At 38.3% G+C, this 19,912-nt stretch overlaps 1 protein-coding gene across 4 annotated transcripts in view; it reads right to left on the bottom strand.

Annotated features, from left to right (window-relative positions):
* ACYP2 (acylphosphatase 2) overlaps positions 1–19,912 on the bottom strand; it is a 217,501-nt gene that overhangs the window by 78,715 nt on the left and 118,874 nt on the right. The window lies entirely within an intron of this gene.

Raw genomic sequence — 19,912 nt, forward strand, 5'->3', positions numbered from 1 at the left:
CAGGGAGAAGACTGAGGTGAGGAAAATGAGACCTAACAAGGCTCTGGGGTGTCTTAGGGTGTTCTCTACACTGACCACTGCAGCTGCACCCAGGAGAAGAACTCCCAGTTTCTAGAGCCATTAGTTAGCCACAGACATCTATCTCCAGTTCTATAGATAGCAATGGCAGTTATAAGCAGATACTAATCCTTACTATTCCATGACTCAGGCCTTAGTGTAGAAAATGGCAGCTGGAGTTGGAGACATTTGCTTCAGCGCTCAAAAATCTGGGTTTCTACCTTCAGAGGATCTGGACTAGGGAATGAAGAGGATATACAGTCTGTCCTATGAAAATAATGCTTCTGTATCTTTTTATCTAATCCAATGGGATGTTTTATAAACTAGTGATTTTAAGAAAGGTGAATAATGAACACATGGCAGTGACATGATGCATGAACGTGGTTAATATACTGGAGGCAGGGAGTGAGGGAAACAAGAAGTCGGTGAATCTGATTGGTGGAAATATAAATCCATATCCTTCAATGCAAATGAGGGCAGAGCTCAGCAATGATTAGCATCTGTGGCCTAGAAAGAAAGTAGCAAACAGTCTTTTGATACCTACAGCAATTCCTAGAATTGGACAGGCAATAGAGTCATAAAAGAGTAGCAAAATTCTTTTTGTTCACATCTATCACTAAGATTTGAAAGGCATAGATAAATGGAAATTGCTCTGAAAAAGACCTTGGAGTTTTAGTGGACTTCAAGCCAATATGAGTCCTCAATGTGACATGGCAGGCAAAAAAACTAACGAAATCTTGGGTTACGATAAAAAAAATCACAGCTTTCAGAAATATGGAAGTGGCAGTCCTATAGTACTCTACTCTTGTCAGATTACATCTGGAGTACTGTGTTCAGTTTTTGGTACCATGATTTAAGAAGGATGTTGATAAGCTGGAGAGTGTCCAGAGAAAGGCAAATAGAATTGTAAAGGGCTTCAAGTCCATATTATATAAGGATGGACCTAAAGTACTGGGCATGCTTTTAGCTTAGAGATAAGACTTGGGAAATAGGAGGGAGACATAATATGATTATCTGTCATGTGGAGAAGGGAATAGACATTCCATTTTGCCCAAGTCAGAATTAGGAGAATATGTATAAATTGCAAAAAGGTAAATTTAGTTCAAATCAGGACAAATTTAATGACAATTAGAATTGTCCAAAAGTGGAATGGGCTGCCTGATGATGTGGTATGCTCCTCCTCTTTGGAAGTCTTCAAGTAGAGACTGGCTTACTACTCCTCAGGGAGTATGCATTCCTTTGGTATACAGATCAAACAAGATAATTGCTGAGGAACCTTCCAGTTTTTAGAACTGAAGAACTAGTAGAAAATCATTTTTAAAAGCTAGCTCATCTAATTTGCATTACTTCTTTAATAATTTCTTTGAAATTACAGGTAGGCAGAACAGGGACCTTGGCCAAAATCTCAAACATTTTATTTTTTTAAATAGATGGGATCTGGGCAAATGGAGCCATTATCAATTGACATCAGAATTTTTAAAAATTATCATCCCAGATGAACTTGAAAGAATAATATTCATTTGTTAATTTATTCTTTCTTAATTCAATTAAAATTGTCTGAAAAATACTAGGTTTCATTAATGTGCTGAATTATTGGATCACATATGATTATAGTTTTACATATATATTATTTATATGTATATATAATACATTCAAATACACAAAGACATATATATATATAGTTTTTTTTCAAGCCCACAGTCCTAATATCTAATCCTGACACATAGTAGGTGCTTCATAAATTCTTTTTTTTTTTAAACCCATACCTTCTGTCTTGGAGTCAATACTGTGTATTGGCTCCAAGGCAGAAGAGTGGTAAGGGCTAGGCAATGGGGGTCAAGTGACTTGCCCAGGGTCACACAGCTGGGAAGTGTCTGAGGTCAGATTTGAACCTAGAACCTCCTGTCTCTAGGCCTGGCTCTCAATCCACTGAGCTACCCAGCTGACCCCCATAAATTCTTACTAACTTGACAAGCTATGTAACTACAAACTGACAATAGCAGGTATTACTTGAAATATTGTGATATAGCTTTTTCCTATTTTATATTATCCCATTTTATTGCATTTATTTATATATTTATTATAAAATCTAATTTCATTTCTTATACAGAGAATAATTATAATAATGGAGCAAGGTCTAATTTCTTTGGGCTCCTAGACTCTGCAAGGTTATGGCAATTCACATTTGACTGAAATTCATAGCACTAGTTATTATGATCCTGTTGTTCACTGAAGCTACCTTATTAAATGGTATAACCACCTCTGAAATATATTCTGCAAGAAATAAATGGATACAGCTAATTCTCTGCTTTCAGTTATTTAGGATGGCTGTAAATATGTGAAAAACAGTATTCTCTATCAGGTGAAAACAGAAAAAAAACATTTTGGGTGGGGAAGGGATCATATCAGTATCTGAAAATCCCCTCAGATAAAGCTAGTTATCGTTGCAATGAAACACTAGATAAGGAAATTGTGTCAGACTTCTGAAAAATATATATAAGACCACAAAAACTTCAATTTTCAAGAAATAGTAGAGGAGAGTATATGAGTAAGCAAGACTTCATAGTGGTAGTCTCTCGGAAGCCGAGAATGACGATTGTCTTTGTGCATTATCATCTATTGATGTACCCTCATGTGGCTTTGAAGTCCAAAGGCTGAGGCACAGTTTGTGGCACATGGGGCCTGGGACGCCAGTCGTTACGGGAGGTGCGGTTGTGGCCTGGTGTCGGCGTTCATGCGCAGCGGCAAGACATCGGCGTCGCTCATCTTCAAAGGTGGCGGCGGCATGGTGAATGTGGGTTCGCCAGCTGCTTCTGTCAGAGGCAGCGAGTTCTAGTTGCTTTGGTGTAATGCCAGCCCACTTCAAGTTGGACTTTAGCTGATCCTTGAATCTTTTCTTTGGTCGGCCTTGTTTCCTGAGTCCAGCTGACAGTTCGCCATAGAATACCTGTCTTGGTATTCGCTGTGGGTCCATGCGGACGACGTGTCCAGACCATCGTAGCTGGGTTTTGAGGACCATGACTTCCATGCTGGTGGAGTTGGCTCTGTCGAGGACTTCCTATTTGGTGATTCGGTCCTGCCATCGGATCCTCATGATTGACCAGAGGGAGCGTTGGTGGAATTGCTCCAGCTGTTTCATGTGCTTCCGGTACAGTGTCCATGTCTCACAACCGTACAGGAGCGAGCTGAGGACCACTGCGTTATACACTTTGAGCTTCGTCGCAGTGCTTACACCTCTGTGTTGGAGGACTTTGCAGCGCAGCCGCCCGAGTGCCTGGCTGGTCTTTTGGATTCTGGCATTGATCTCATGGTCTAGGGACCCGTTGTTGGCGATGGTGCTGCCCAGGTACTTGAAAGTGTTGACGTTAGAAAGCTGCGTGCCATCGATTGTAATGCACGGCTGGTTCGTTGGCCTCCCTGGGGCAGGTTGGAACAGCACCTCTGTTTTGCTGAGGCTGATAGTCAGGCCAAACAGTTTTGTTGCAGTAGAGAACCTGTCCACAATGGTTTGGAGATGATTTTCTTGGTGGGCCATGAGAGCACAGTCATCTGCAAAGAGAGCTTCCAGGATGAGTCTCTCTGTTGTCTTTGTTTTTGTAGTCAGGCGGCGAAGGTCGAATACTGAGCCATCCAGTCGGTATTTGATGTAGACGCCCAGGTCTAGATCCATCATAGCATGTCGTAATACTTGGGTGAAGGATAGGCTGAATAGTACCGGAGGGAGGACACAGCCTTGTTTCACGCCATTGAAGATGTTGAAGCGATCGGAAGTCTCTCCACCAGATAGGACTTCCCCTGTCATGTCGACATGAAAGAGCTGGATCAGCTTGACGAATTTTGCTGGGCAACCGAGCTTGCTGAGGATCACCCACAATGCATCCCTGTTCACTGTGTCGAACGCCTTTGTCAGGTCTATGAAGACAATGTAGAGACTCAGGTTCTGCTCAAGGCATTTTTCCTGCTTTTGCCTCACCGTGAAAACCATGTCGATGGTGCTACGATCTGGTCAGAAGCCACATTGTGATTCAGGCAGGTTCTGCTCTGAAACAGATGACAGGAGTCTGTTGAGTATAACACGGGCGAGGATCTTTCCAGCAGTGGAGAGTAGTGAGATGCCTGTGTAGTTGTCACAGGCTGTTCGTGAGCCTTTGTTCTTGTATAGGGCTATGATGGAGGCATCTCTGAGTTCTGGGGCATGTCTTCCTCTTCCCATATGCTGGTCAGCACTATGTGGAATGCCTGGAGCGCCTTTCCATTTAAGGCCTTGTACACCTCGGTTGGGATCCCGTCTTTACCCAGTGCCTTGCCTGCACTCATTTGTTGAATGGCTTTTTGGACTTCCTCAGGCAAGACTTCAGCGATAAGGTATCATAAGGAAAAGACACTAAACTGACAGTCAAAGGCAGTAGTCCTACTTCTGCTACAAACTGGAGCAACCACAACCTCTTAGGATGTCAGTTTCCTCGCCCACAAGAAGATTATTTTCAAGGTCACTTCGAACTCTATGATTTTGGGGGGTTTGCAAGTTTACATCACTGAGACTTATTCATGAACCTGTCTTCTCCCTGATGCGGGCACTCTAGCCATGTAGATCATCAAGCCATTCATGCCTTCTCATTCAGAACAATTCTAATCAATTTCTTCAATACTTTATCAAAGATCAACCCTACATACTAGAGTCCTTTCTATGGCTATGTTAATATCTCATGAATAACAGGATTAGCCTCTCCATACCTTATTCTTCATTCTCACTACATGAACAACCCTCCTCCTTAATGATAATATCTTTTACACCAATCCTAACATGTAAGTCATTATTGATAATATGGTGCAGCCTACTTACTATACCCACTGTGAACTTCTCCATTGCCCTTTAGGTAATCTTCAATTTTGATTCTCCAGAGAAGATGGCATTCACAGTCATATACCATCATTAGGAATTATATTTTTATAATGGCTGCGCTCTTTGTGGTGGCAAAAAATTGGAAAATGAGGGGGTGTCCATTAGTTGGGGAATGGCTTAACAAAATGTGGTATCTATTGGTGATGGAATACTATTGTGCTGAAAGGAATAATGAACTGGAGGAATTCCATATGAACTAGAACAATCTCCAAGAATTGATGCAGAGTGAGAGGAGCAAAACCAGGAGAACATTGTACACAGAGAGGGATACACTGTGGCACAATTGAACGTAATGGACTTCTACTAATAGCAATGCAATGATCCAGGACAATATTGAGGGACTTATGAGAAAGAACACTATCCACATCCAGAGAAAGAACTGTGGAAGTATAAACACAGAAGAAAAAGATATGACTGATCACATGTTTTGATGGGGATATGATTGGGGATTTTGACTTTAAATGATCACCCTAATACAAATATTAAGAATATGGAAATAGGTTTTGAACAATGATACATATAAAACCCTGGGGGGGGAGGGGGAGGGAAGGGAAAGAACATGAATCATTTAACCATGGAAAAATATTCTAAATTAGTTAATTAAATGAAAAATGAGAAAAAATTAAATTAATAAAATTAAAATTTTTTAAATCTTTTTAAAAATTATATTTCATGGCATTTTGTGCCACGGAGTGGATTAGGATCCATGAAAAGGGTATAGTTTTCCAAACACAATCTAGTCTGCTCTTCCCTTCTCATTCATTTCTGGGATCACGCATTTACAATGACTATCTAAGGAATATGTATTGGACTCAAGGGACTTGTTTCAATTCAGGCAAGTTGTGATCTTTTTCTACTTAGTTTTTCTGTGTAGATTTCTAAATTGATTCCTTTTTAGTACTTGTGTATCTCACTGAAGTGACCCTGCAGTGTTCCCAAGGCTTAATGCAATCAATACAGTGTCATTTTGTGAATTTTAAAACTATTCCACCCTAATCAGACTGTACTTTAGAAGATTTGATTTAGCTATTTCCTGATCAATAACAATAGAGATACTTGCAATAACAGAATCAGGTCTTGGGAAGTCCACATTTTTCTCCACCCTCCTTAGTTTAACAAGATTAGGAAGGTATGCACCAAACTCAAGGATTAAGTATCTGAGAAAAAAGGCAACAGACATGTGCAGAAAAAAGCAGATAGACCCCTAGGCTATTCTAAGTCAAGCTAAGCAATGATTGGTACAGATGAGATGCAGGAAAGTGACGTAAAACCATCTATATAAAGCACGTCACTTCCTGTCTCTTTCTCTTTCCCTGGAGAGGTGACTCTGGCTGTCAGTGTGCCTGGCGTTTCAACATCTTGGAGTGGTGGTGGTAAGTTTGCCTTGAGCTGATTCAGGTTCGGGCTTCTGGGGTTAGCCCTTCTTTTTCTGGAGTTCCAGCTGATTCCTTCTTCCTTCATACTCCAAAAACTTACTTCCTTATCTCCTGATCTCCCCGCCTGATACTAGCCAGGTGGGGGAGAGGGAGAGAAAAAACTTACTCCTTCTCCTTCTTCCTTCTCCTTAATCTCCTCCACTATCAATTAAATCACCATAAAAAATTCCAGCTAACTTGGATATTTTATTATTTGGGATTTCCCCTGGCGACCACTTAAATTTAGATTTTCAGTCTCAACCATAATTTTAATCTTTACAGTTTGCAAATAGGAGATCTAGAGAATCTCACATTAGAGGAAATCTCTGTACGGTGAATTTTATATTTACTCCACCCTGCTTAATCTTTAAAATTTTAACAACCAGGAATGTATACACCCCCACTTAAGGATTAAATGTGGGGGAGGATGGTCTGTGACCCAAGTGTGCTAGCAAGTGACAAATCAGAAACAACTGACTGACCCCCTGGGCTGTCCTAAGCCAAGTTTAAGCCACCATTGGTACATGTTAGACACAAGAAGTAATATAAAGAACTGCCTTTATATTTCACGTCACTTCCTGTTAAAGAATATTTTTTTTGTGGGGTTTCGGCAGCTTTTTGCTGTGGTTCTTGACTTGGAGGGCTGGAGCATGGAGACCTGAGACTGCTTCCCTTAGGCAACCATGTGGTGAGTGTTAAGGCTGAATCCTCTTTCCCTGGGTTTCTGAAGACACCAACCTCCAAGAAGGCCCCTCATCTTGGAGGAAGCCTCATGGCTGGATGCCGAGCTAGATTTAATCTTCTGAGAAGGTACCTTGGCTGAGGCCTCTGAACTCCCCCTGGTTCAGGCCAGGTCAGAGTAGATCTTCTACCTTTCCCCTCTTTCTCCCTCATTCTTAATTTCTTCCTTCTATTGTAAATAAACCACCATAAAATTCTATTCTGACTTGAGTATTTCATTGGGATTTAGAATTTAAATCCCTGGCAACCATTAAATAATATATTCAATCTCAACCCTAAAATTTTACCCTTAACAGTACAATACATCTACTATGGTAGGGATGAATACATTTGGCAATCATATATCTCCAATCTTATGCTTCATTTGTTATTCATAATTAAAAGATCATTGAATAAAGTTATCTGTATATTTTAAATTATCTTAATATAGGAGTGGAAGACACTTTGTTGGAGGAGGACCTTTAATCTGATTTTGCTATTTGTATTTCTAATACTTCTAATAAGCTATGTGACAGTGAGGTTGTATTTTGCTGCAGAAACTTATCTTTAAAAACCTGCCTGTTTCTTTCTCATATTTTTATTTTTTAAACCCTTGTTTTCTGTTAATTTTACATGGTTGGACTTAATATATTTAATTGGTGGTTGCCAGGGATTTAATTACTAAATCCCAAAATGAATTACTCAAGTAAATGAAATGTAAGGTAATTTATTTTACAATAGAAGGAAGATATTAAGGAAGAGAGAAAAGGGAAGAGAGAAAAAGAGAGACAGAGAGAGAGAGCCCTGGCTTCCTCTGAGCCAGGTAGAAATTCTAAGGCCCCAGCCTGGAGAAAGGAGTCTCAAGATGATGGACCTTTCCCAGAGGCTCACGCCTCCAGCAAGGGCAAGCAAGGAAGTCAGTCTTTACACTCACCACGTTGTCAGTTCAATCAGCAGATTCTTTTATCAACCTCAACTCCAGCAGGCTCCACTCCAAGTGTGTCTCTTTCAAACTCCAAATGTCCCTCTTCATTCCAAGTCTCTCTTTACTCCAAGTGTCTCTCTTCACTCCAAGTGACTCCCTTCAAGTCTCCAGGAGACTCTCTTCACTCCAAGTTCGAGTGTCTGACCTCTGTGTGTCTCTGTTTTCACTTTTAAAGACCTTTTTCTTTTGTGTCACTTCCCCTAAATTTTACGTCTACCAATCACAGCTGATGCTCCATTCCAGGACTGCCCACTCTTTCAAACGTGGGTCACAGACCTCCCACTCAATGTATGAAATGGGTATTCACACCTTTTTGTGGTTAACAACCAAAATGGGTAGATCTCTTTACTCAACTTTTAAATACTGTGCTTTATACTTTGGGAATTAAAATCTAAAAATAGACAAGGGATTACAATTTAAACTTCACAATCAAGGAAGAGCTAAGTACCTTCATTGTTACAATCGGGGAGAACTAAATCCAATCTTCACATTTCTTCATATCAGTTTTAAGACAAAAGAGCAACAAGGGCTAGGCAATGAGGGTTAAGTGACTTGCCCAGGATCACACAGCTAGGAAGTGTCTAAGGCCAGATTTATACTCAGGTTCTCTCATTATACTCAGGCCTATCCATTGTGCTACCTGGCTGCCTCCATCTAGTATATTTTTGATACATAAGTAAAATATTCCCATTCCACAAAGTCAGAAAAAAAACAGTCCTGTAGGTCTACATTTAGTGGTTTTCTTGCTTGTGTTTTTTGGTAATAATATCATATATAACCCTTTCTAAAATAGTGAAGATTTTTCCTCTTTGAAATATTTTAAAGTTGATCCCTAAGTATCTATAAATTATTTTTTTTAAACCCTTACCTTCCATCTTGGAATCAATACTATGTATTGGCTCCAAGGTAGAAGAGTGGTAAGGGCTAGGCAATGGGGGTCAAGTGACTTGCCCACGGTCACACAGCTGGGAAGTGTCTGAGGCCAGATTTGAACCTAGGACCTCCCATCTCTAGGCCTGGCTCTCAATTCACTGAGCTACTCAGCTGCCCCCTCTATAAATTATTTAATTCCCCATGAAGTTTTGTTTTTTTTTTTTGCATGCATTTTATCAGTTCTAAGTATTCTTCCCAATATTTAAGTATCATTTCTACTACAAACAGACTGGCATATTTGTTTGACTTTATATCTATTTTCCTCAGTCCTATACTTACATATGTACACATATACACGTAAACATATATACACCCACAAATACACAAACACATTACTTTAAGATGATGCTTTAGTTAGACCTCATACAAAGTTTTCTGCAGTTCCCTTTTCTATTTTACTTTTTTTGAAGTCTCTCTTAATCTTCTACCATCCTCTTCCCCAATATTTTGGGAATGACCTTGCTCTCCCAATTGTTGGTAAACTATTTGGTTGCTCTCAGCTGATATGTCTCTCTGTTTAGCAAAGAGGTTAAGTGTTTACTGGGAGGTTCAGGAAAGGCCTCACATAAAAGACAGACAGAAGGTGAATTGTTGTATATGAGGTACAGCCATCAGGACAGTTCAGTTGGACCACAAAGAGAGTAGAGGAAAACAACGTACAATAAACCTGGAAAGGTAGCCTGGAACTAAATTACTAAAGGCTTTACATTGCAAATTGAGGTGTTTGTATTTTTTCTTAAGGGAAATAGAACACTACTAAAGATTCTTATGTAGGGAAGTGACATGGTTAGACCTGTGAATTAGAAAAATCTCTTTGGCCACTGTGAGGAAGATGGAAAGAGAAGAAGACTGAGGCAGGAATAGCAGAGTATTACTGTTATAATACACTGAGTGGCAACAAAGGTCTAAATTTCAGTGGTGGTTGTATGGGGGCAGGGAGAAGGGAATGGATACAAGTAATAATGTGAAGGTAGAGTTGACAAAACTTGGCAATTTACTGGATATAAAGTGTAAAGACTAACTCCAAGGTTGCTAACATAGTCACCTGGGAAAGATGATGGCAACTTCAACAGAATAAGGAAGTTCAGAAGAGAGGTGGATTAGGGAAGATAAACTCTGTTTTAGACTTCTTGGGTTGAGACACCAATAGAATATCCAGTTAGAAACATGCAGATGGCAGTTATTGATTTACTGCTGGAGGTCAGGAGACAGGATAGAACTGAATATACAGATTTGGGAGTTGTCTATCTCAGAGATGATAACTAAACCCACTGAGTTGATGATGCTATTGAGAGAACATAGAGAAAAGAAGAGGGTCTAGGACATTTTTAGGTATACACACAAGAGGGATATGGTTGATGATCCAACAAAGTAAATAGAGAAAGAGGGACTAGACAGTTAAGTAGAAGAACCAAGAGAGCAATATCATGAAAACCCAGAAGAAAGAGAGAGTATCCAGGAGAAGACAAAATCAAACAAAAGTTAGTCAACAATGTCAAAATACATAAAAATATATTTCATTATGTAACCTTTATATATATATGCATATATACATAGTCAAATGCTTCAGAGAGATAAAAAATGATCACTGAGAAAAGGCCATCAAATTTTGCACCTGAGAGAACAATGTTAAGTTTGAAGAGGATAGTTTCAGTTGAATGATGAAGACTGCAACAGGTTTAGAAGTGAGTGAGGAGAGAGAAAGTGACGGCAAAAAAGTGCTTTTTCTATGATTTTGACAGTGAAAGAAAGAAGAGGTGTAGGATAATAGCTTGAGGTTAAGAGTCCAGTGAATGTTTTCTGACCTGGGAATATTTGTAGACAGAATGGAAGGAGCTAGTAGATAGGGAAAGATTAAAGATTGGGGGAAGGGGAGGGTAAGAATTTTGAGGATAATTTGCCAAAGGACAAGAGAAAAGTTGGGATAAAAGACACAATTAGCAAAGTTGGTCCAGGGACAAAGTTCATCTCATTTACAGAGACTTTTTAAAAAATATGTTGCTCTCCTCCACCCAAATTATAATCCAGTCAGCCTAATTTACTTAAGCTCCTTACACATGACCCTTCATCTCCCATCCCCATGCCCTTCTACTTATTGGAAGTCTGCCTTCTAGGAATATTACAATGGATTCCTGAATTGGGCAGGAGGTTGGCCTCGATGACCTCTAAAGTCTCTTTAAATTCTAAGATTTTATTCAATTTAATTTAACAAACATGTATTAAATGAAGACTATGTCTCAAACACTGTGCTAAATGTTGGGTGAACAAAGAAAAAAAAAATGTCTACCCTCAACATTTTTTAATTCTTCACATTCCGTGACCAAAAATAATCCATAGCAGCACTTCCCAGCCCTATTTTTGCCACACCCAAAGGTCTTTGTAAATATCTCAAGGAAGTAGGAGGAGGCTCCTTTTTTTAAATTTAAAAAAAAAAGTAAATTTTACTCAGCTTAAAATATATGTCATAAAGCACATTTAAAAGAAGGGGAAAGTGTATACTGTAAGTCTCAGAACAAAAGAAAGTGTTGCAACTCCAAAAGAATAGTATGTAACAAAATGATAGTACCGGGAATTTTTAGTAGACCTTTTCTCATAGACACAATGGTCTATGTTTCTTACTTATAAATGCCCTTTTCAAGTATCACTCTAAGTTTTAAATTCCAATAAATAAAGCAAAAACATTATTAGTAAGAAAGGTCTGATTTCCAGATTTCAGAGGACCCTTTAAAATGTTATTTATCCTCTTGTTCCCATTTGAATGATTCAAAAACTCTAATATTTCATCATATAGTAACTAAATGAAACAAGTCAGCAAATGTTACAATGAATTCATATGTAGTCACAAAAGATGGAAAATCATAGAAACATGATTTCCACATACATTATCACAAGGTAATTATCATAGAAACTAAGAGTTGAAAAATAACAAGGCTCGTCTAAAAGGCACTAATAGTGATTTATGAAGAATTTAAGTTAATTTAATGAACATTTATTAAGTAGAAAATGGCTAAACAAGTTGTGGTATGTGATTGTGATGAAATATGATTGTGCTATAAGGAATGACAAGCAGAGTGATTTCAGAAAAAACCTGAGAAGACTTTTATATCAACTTATGAAAAGTAAAGTGAGCAGAATCAGAACACTGTACACAGTAAACAGCAATATTGTATGATGACCAGCTATGAAATACTCAGCTACTCTGATCAAGACAATGATCCAAGACAATCCAAAGAACCCATGATGAAAAATGCTATTCACTTCCACAAAGAGAACTGATGAACTCTAAGGGCAGACTGAAGTGTAACTTTTTCACTTTATTTTTCTTGGGGTTTTTTTGCAACATGGTTAATATGGAAATATGTTTTAAATGATTCTACACATATAATTGACATCACATTGCTTGCCTTTTCAATGTATGGGGAGAGACCAAAAGAAGGGAGAGAATTCAGAACTCAAAACTTTAAAAAATAATGTCAAAAAAATAATGTTTTATTAAAGGAAAAGAAACATTTATTAAATGTCTAATGTATGTCTAGCATGATGCGAGGCAATAAGAGAAGGAACGAAGTTTAAGTAATACATAGTCCTTACATTCATAGTTTTAAGTTAGAAGGTAGATATGATACATAAATGGATAATTATAATACTATACTACAGAATACATGCATTACAGAGATGTAAAACAAAGTTCAATGTGAAACCTAAGGAAAAATGCTGTCACAAATTAGGAGATAAAGAATAGATGACATAGGTGTCTCTTGAATTGGGCTTTAAAGGATTTGTAAGGACTAAAGAGACGGAAAGCAAAAGGGAGCACAGTCCAGCCATAATGAAGAGCATTCCCTAAGCAAAGAGATTGGAAAGTACAAGGTATGGTCTAAAACAGTTTATCCAGAGCATACTGTATATGTAGGAGAGGAGTTGTTTTGTAACCCTGAAAGTGCTACACATGTGAGATACTCATTCACAAATCATTTACTGTCATTATGGTAGGTAGAATTCCCTAGGGATTTTTGCTTGTGTTGTTTAACATTTTTACTAAAGCTTTAGAGGAAGATAGAGTTGGCAGACTCATCGAGTGTGCAAAAACCACAAAGATAAAAGGGATGGCTAACACTACATGACAGAATCAGATTTCAAAAAGATCCTGACACACTAAAAACCTGGGATTAATCTAATAACCTAATAAAATCTAATGGTGTCCTTGCTATCTCTTCAACATGATGCTCTATCTCCTGGTTCTATGCACTTTCTTCCCCCCCCTCTTAAATTTTTTTCAATTGCATATGGAAATAGTTTTTACTAATTGTTTTCTGACATTTTGCAATTCAGATTCTTTCTCTGCTCCCTGAGAGAGTAAATAATCTGATATAAGTTGTACCAGTATTGTTATGCAATACATATTTCCATATTCTTCATGCTGTGAAAGAAGACACATATCCCTCAAATGAGAAGAAACTCATGAAGGAAATAAAGCGAAAAATGATATGGTTTGCTCTGCATTTAGACTCTCATCGTTCCTTCTATGGATAACCTTTTTCATCATGTGTCCCTTCAATCCTTGCATTGCTGATAGAAATTTAGTCCTTCACAGGTGATCATCATGTGATATTTGTTACTATATATAGTGTTGTCCTGTTCTGCTCACTTTACTTTGCATCAGTTTGTATAAGTCTTTCCAGGTTTTTCTGAAATCACAGTTCGTTATTTCTTATGGCATAATAGTATCCCATCACAACCACATAACATACTACAACCTGTTTGGCCATTCCCCAATTGATGGACACCCCCTTAGTTTCCTATTCTTTGCCACTAAAAAAGAGCTTCTATAAATACTTTTGTACATATATGTCCTTTTGCTTTTTCTTTGATCTTTTTGGGATCTTTAAGATACAAACCTGGTAATGGTATTGCTGGGTCGATGGGCATGCACAGTTTTTTGTGGCCCTTTGAGCCTCGTTCCATATTGCTCTCCAGAATGGTTTTATCGGTTCACAGTTCAACCCATAGTGTAGTTGTGCCCCAGTTTTCCCACATCCCCTCCAATATTATCATTTCCCCTTTTGGTCACATTAGCCAATCTATAGTGATATGAAACATTTTTCATATGACTATTGTTTTTATTTCTTCATCTGAGAACTGTCCGTTTATATCCTGTGCTAGTTCTATGCATTCATTAAAATTCTTACTTTCTTTCTTAGAATTGATACTAAGTATTGGTTCCAAGAGAGAAGAGCAATAAGGGCAATTGAGGTTGAGTGACTTGCCTAGGGTCTCAGGTAGGAAGTGTCTGAGGCCAAATTTGAACTCAGGACCTGCAGTCTCTGGGCCTGGCTCTTTATCCACTGAGTCATCTCTTTGTTCTTGGTTCTATAAATTTTCAGTGGCTATCACCAATGCGTGGAATGCTTTTCCTCCTTGTCTCTGCTTCTTGGCTTCCTTCAAGTATTGGCTAAAATCTCACCTTCTTCCAAGGGGCCTTTCCTGTTCCCCTTGTGAAAGAGGAAAATGTCAAAAATGAATGGAAAAGACTGGATTTGAAAAGCTGTCTCAGAAAAAGATGAGATGGAATCCTACTGCCATCAGGGGATGGGATGGAACATTCCAGCTAAGTTAAAGCTGGAGCAGTTGAGATCTGCTGAGTTCTTTTCTCTCTCCTTGGCTTGAAGAGAGAAGGAATAAAACCCTTACTGAGAAGACAACATAGATCCATTAATCATTTGCTGAGAAATAGAAGATCCAGTCCATTCATCAGTGATATTATTAGGATAGAGACTTTTCCCTTAGGGGAAGGCAAGAGCCTATCCTGAAGACGATATATACCAACCATATCTTTGAGACAAGAAATACCAACATCTTGAGCTCACCAAGATATTAAAATTATGTCCCAGACTCCTAATTCAAACCCCTAAAACCATGTGTAGAAGGGAAATAGTCAAGGACTTCCAGTTGCCTCTACCCTCATTATACTTCAACCCTTTTACCCAATTAAATAGATATTTTTGGTTCTACTGAAGACTTAATCATCTTCAATGTGCTAGAGGGGGAATTACAAAATACATCAACTAAGAAGAAAGAGACTGAAGGGGATTTTCACTTAGTGAAAATAGTCAAACCTGACTCCATAGTCAAACAGCTCTGCCTGGAGAAAAGGAGGAAGAAGTGGTGCTACCTTTTTATCTATTCCCATTTTCCCAAGTATCTGTCAACACTTTGGTTCTTTCTTGATTTCCCCACTAGTACACCCTCTATGCTAGTATCTTCTCCTTTAGATTACTTTCAATTTTATATATGTATGTGTGTATCTATATATAAATATACAGAGAGAGAAAGAGGCCGAAAGAGCGAGAGAGAGTTTGCATGTTGTCTCCCCACTAATGTGTGAGTTTTCTGAGAACAGGAACTGCTTTTGCCTTTCTTAAGATCCCTGGTAGCTGGCACAGTACCTGGCACATAGTAAGTGTTTAATAAATGCTGGCTGACCTAACAACTTAATAGAATGGAATATAATAATCAGAAGAAGATGAAGAAGAAAAAGAAGAATCAGTTTCACGAGCACAGAAGAAAGGAAATAAACATCTATTAAGCATATGCTGTGTGCCAGTCACTGTGGTAAATGCTTTACAAATATTATCTCATTTCATCTTCACAACAATCCTGGGAGGTAGGTTTTATGATTGTGCCCATTTTATAGTTGAGGAAACTGAGGCAGATGGAGTTTAAGTTATTTTCTCAGGGCTATACAGCTAGGAAGTGTCTGGGTTTGGATATGAAATCAGATCTTGATTCTAAGCCTAGTATTTTATCCATTGTGTCACAGTTTGTCTGAAAAAGATCTGGGGGTTTAAATGTTCTGAAAGCTCAATATAAATAAGCAATTTAACATAGTACCTCAAAAAGCTAATGTGATTTTGGAAGTATAGCTTTCAGAAATAAAGAGGTGACAGTATTACTGTATGGGCAGCAAGGTGGTATAGTGGATAGAGCACTAGCCTGGAGTCAGGAAGACTCATCTTGAATTCAAATCTGGCCTCAGACACTTATTAGCTTTGTGACCCTAGACAAGCCACTTAACTTTTTTTGTCTCAGTTTCCTCATCTATAAAATGAGTCAGAGAATGAAATGGCAAACAATTCCACTATCTTTGCCAAGAAAAACCTCAAATGGGGTAATGAAGAGTCAGATAAAACTGAACAACAACAATATTAATGTGCTTTGCCCACCTTTGACCACATCTGAAATATTGTTGATTGAGTATGAAATCAGTTCAGATTTCTAGACCTTCCATTTTAGAAAGACATTGATAGTAAGCTAGAGAGTATGCATAGGAGAGCAACAAGTAATACCACACAAATGATGGCTTGAAGAAGCTGGGGATGTTTAGACTCAGGGGGCTTATGAGAAAGGTATTTGAATATCTTTAGGGTTTCCAGTCACAAAGAGTCAAATTTAGACTTGATGTCAGAAAACACTTCTTAACAATTAGAACTTCCAAAAGTATAATGGGTGGCCTTAGGAAGTAATGATTCCCAATTTCGAATTCAAAATCTTGTCCATATAGATTTATTAAACACTTAGTATGTGTAAGGCACATACTTTCCCAGTAAGACTATATATCATCACTCCCTTTAACTGACTCTACCTTTCAGCCAAACTGACTTCTTTGATGTTTACCACTCATAACATTACATCTCCTTTCTCTGTTCTTTTGTATAGACTGTCCCCTAAACTGAATGCTCTCTTTCCTCCTCTCTGCCTCCTGAAACCGTGGCTGCCTTTAAGACTTAGCTCCAGTGCCACCTCCTATAGGATGTCTTTCATGGTTCTCCATGTTGTTAATCCCTTATCCCATTCCCCTCCTGGAAATTACTCTGTATTTTTTATGTATAAACTATATTTGTGCTCAAAGACTTTATTTATTATGTATAAACTATATTTGTGCTTATGGATATGTGATATCATATCATATCATAGGCCAAAGATTCCATGAAGATAAAAACTCAAAGACCTTGAACAAAAGTAGACAAATCAATAAGAAAAATAGGGATGACAGAAAAAAAATATGGCCTCCAGATCTATGAACAAGTACTACATAACAAAGGAAAATGATCCAGCTCTTGATGAGACAGAGGACCCGGTGGAATTTGAGAATATGGAACCACAACATGCTGTTCCTGATTGGAACAGTTCAGAAGAGAAATTAAAATTATAAGATCAGAACTCATGGTCTATGCAGCAAAAATAATGGGTAAAACAGAAAAATAAAAAAATGAACTCTTCAAAGGCAAGACACATGCAAGAAACCAAAGAAAGAGCAATAGATTGGGAATGAAATATACAGAAGGGAAGGAAAAAACAGGAGAAGCAGATTGTTAGCCTCCATAGGTGCCTCTATTTGTACTCAAAATTCATTCCATTAACAAAAGGTCATTTTAATACACATATTTAAGGCAGCTGAAAGCTGAAAAGATTATCTGCTAAGTCTAAGAACATGCTGTATTTTAAGGTTACTTTGCCCATGTGAATTTGGATAAAGGTCAATCTGCACATTCCATTATTAATAATTCCTATTCATATTCCTTAAACCTGGGGATTAACTCGACTTTATCCAATAATTAAATACAGGACTAATTTAAAAATGCTTATTATAATTTTTTAAATCTTGCTTATTTTTCTTGTGGATTTCTTCCTGGTGAACTCCATGACCCTTCTCTTATGTCCTCTTTCCCTCCAAAAGTAAAAAAGAACATTTTCTTTCAGTAATCTAAACTGTACCAGCCCCAGGCAGCTGGTGCAGGATGGAGAAACATTCAGAGATTGGCTATCTTTACTCTACTCAATTGTCTGGTAATTTTACAAGACAAAAACAAAACAAAACAAAACATTCAAATTAAGGAACTAGATCTTTCTCTTCCACTGTTATTTTACCCCACAGCATTTTCTGCCTAGGATAGCCAAAGAAAAATAGAATGCTCTAGATCTGAGCTACTTTGAGTTTCCTTTTGACATCAGCTGCTTAGAGCTGCCAACACTCTTTGATCTGCAGAGATAGTAAGTTTCCTTGTGGACATTCAATTTAACTATGTAAATTTTGATGTTAAGAAATGTTTAAAATTGTGGTTGTCTTTAAAGTCAAGTAGTGAGAATCCCACAGGTCAGTCTGTTTGCTTCATGCTACCATTTTCAGTCTCAAGGGCTCTAGATGAAGACTCTCAATATGCTATGTGAAGCCCCTGTGAAGCAGTCATACAGGATGAGAACATTTGAACAGGTTGTCTCCTTTCCTGCTTGAGGTACAAACCACATTGATTACAGATAAATCAGAGTATCAGATTCAGTGCTGCCCATTTTAGCTCACTATTGAACCACTGCTGGGTTGGGCCACACTTTAGGACAGAAACATGCTTATGGGATGGTAGGAGTTAGAATTGGGAAGGGCCTTGGAGGTCATCTAGGCCAACCCCCTAATTTTATAGATGAGGCAACTAAGGCCTAGAGAAGTCACAGGACTTATTCACAGTCACACATTAAGTGGTATAGCCAGGTTTCAAAGCTAGATCTGGTTCTAAATCTATAGTGCTCTTTCCAGTATCCCAGGCTGCTACTTCATTTCTTCCATCCTTTCATTCTTGGTTTCTTGAAAAGTATGTCAGCTAATGGCAATCTCTGGCATGCCCATCAAAAGGGAAAAGCTTCAGGTGCAGACCTGGCCATGGGCTGCATGTCTGTTGTCTGGGGATCAGCCAAGCCAAATGCAGCAGGCTCGTTACCAGAAATTTGGCCACCGTGTGAAGCATTATCTGACCATAAGAAGTCACTGAAAGGCATTTTAGGAGACATAGAAGTACTGTGGGAGTACTGACTGATAAAATTGCAGATCCCTAATGTAATGAAGAATTAATAGCTATTCTATTTAAAACAGAGACAACTAGATATTGACATCTGGGGAAAATGTTATAAACACAAACTTTGTTCCACACAAGCGGAATGAAATCATCCATGGCAAAGATATGTTGGGGAATGAGCAGGCTGAACAAGAAGAGGTTGGGAAGGAGTGTGACCCAGTCTACCATTTGGTAACTACCAATTTTAACTAATTATTGTCATTAACTAGGTTCTGTGCTCTGTCATTTCTAGCTCCTGATGAATTCCAAGTACACCAAAAACACTCTGGATTTGATATCCTTTAAATAAGGTACCCAGGACAAAGGTCTAGTCTCTCTGCCCTGATTAGAGCTCAAAGACAAGGTTCTATGCTAGTTGTTAAGGGAAAAACTCAATAATCAGGTGTCTGACTTTGAGTATCTTATCATCTAGAAGGGGAGCGAAGACATATATACAAGCCAATATAAAGTATATGAGAAGCTCAGGATAAAACAGAATACTCTGAGAATTTAGAGCAGAGATCCCTTCTGGCTGGAGTGATTAGCAAAGTCAGGACAAGAAAAAGAATGGTATTTCAGTAGGCAGAAATGGGAAGGAGAGGGAGGCTAGAGTATTGAAAAAAGAGAGAAGTTTAAACAAAAGTACATAATAGGCAAGAAAAGTTTAAAGTGTGTTCAGAAAATGTGGAGCCTTTTAATTTGACTGGAGTATAAAATAGTTTTAGGCAAAGCCAGGATAGTAGGCTAGAGATGAACTGTAGAGGACCATAAGTGTCAGGCTAAGGGGTCTAGACTGAATTTTTTAGGTCCTGGGGAGCTAAAAAAAAAATTTTTTTTTAAGTAGTTAGCAAAATGAGCAGAAATAAGCATTAGGAATCTGAATCTGGTAGCAGTGTGTAAGAGGAAAAACTGGAGGCAGAAAGACCAGCTAGGAGACTATTCCAATAATTTAGGCAAGAGGGAATGCAAGGAGCAGATATAGTACAGTGGGTAAAGGACCAGGCCTGGAGTAGGG

The sequence above is a fragment of the Monodelphis domestica genome, chromosome 1 (assembly GCF_027887165.1).
Source record: "Monodelphis domestica isolate mMonDom1 chromosome 1, mMonDom1.pri, whole genome shotgun sequence".
Lineage (NCBI taxonomy): Eukaryota > Metazoa > Chordata > Mammalia > Didelphimorphia > Didelphidae > Monodelphis > Monodelphis domestica.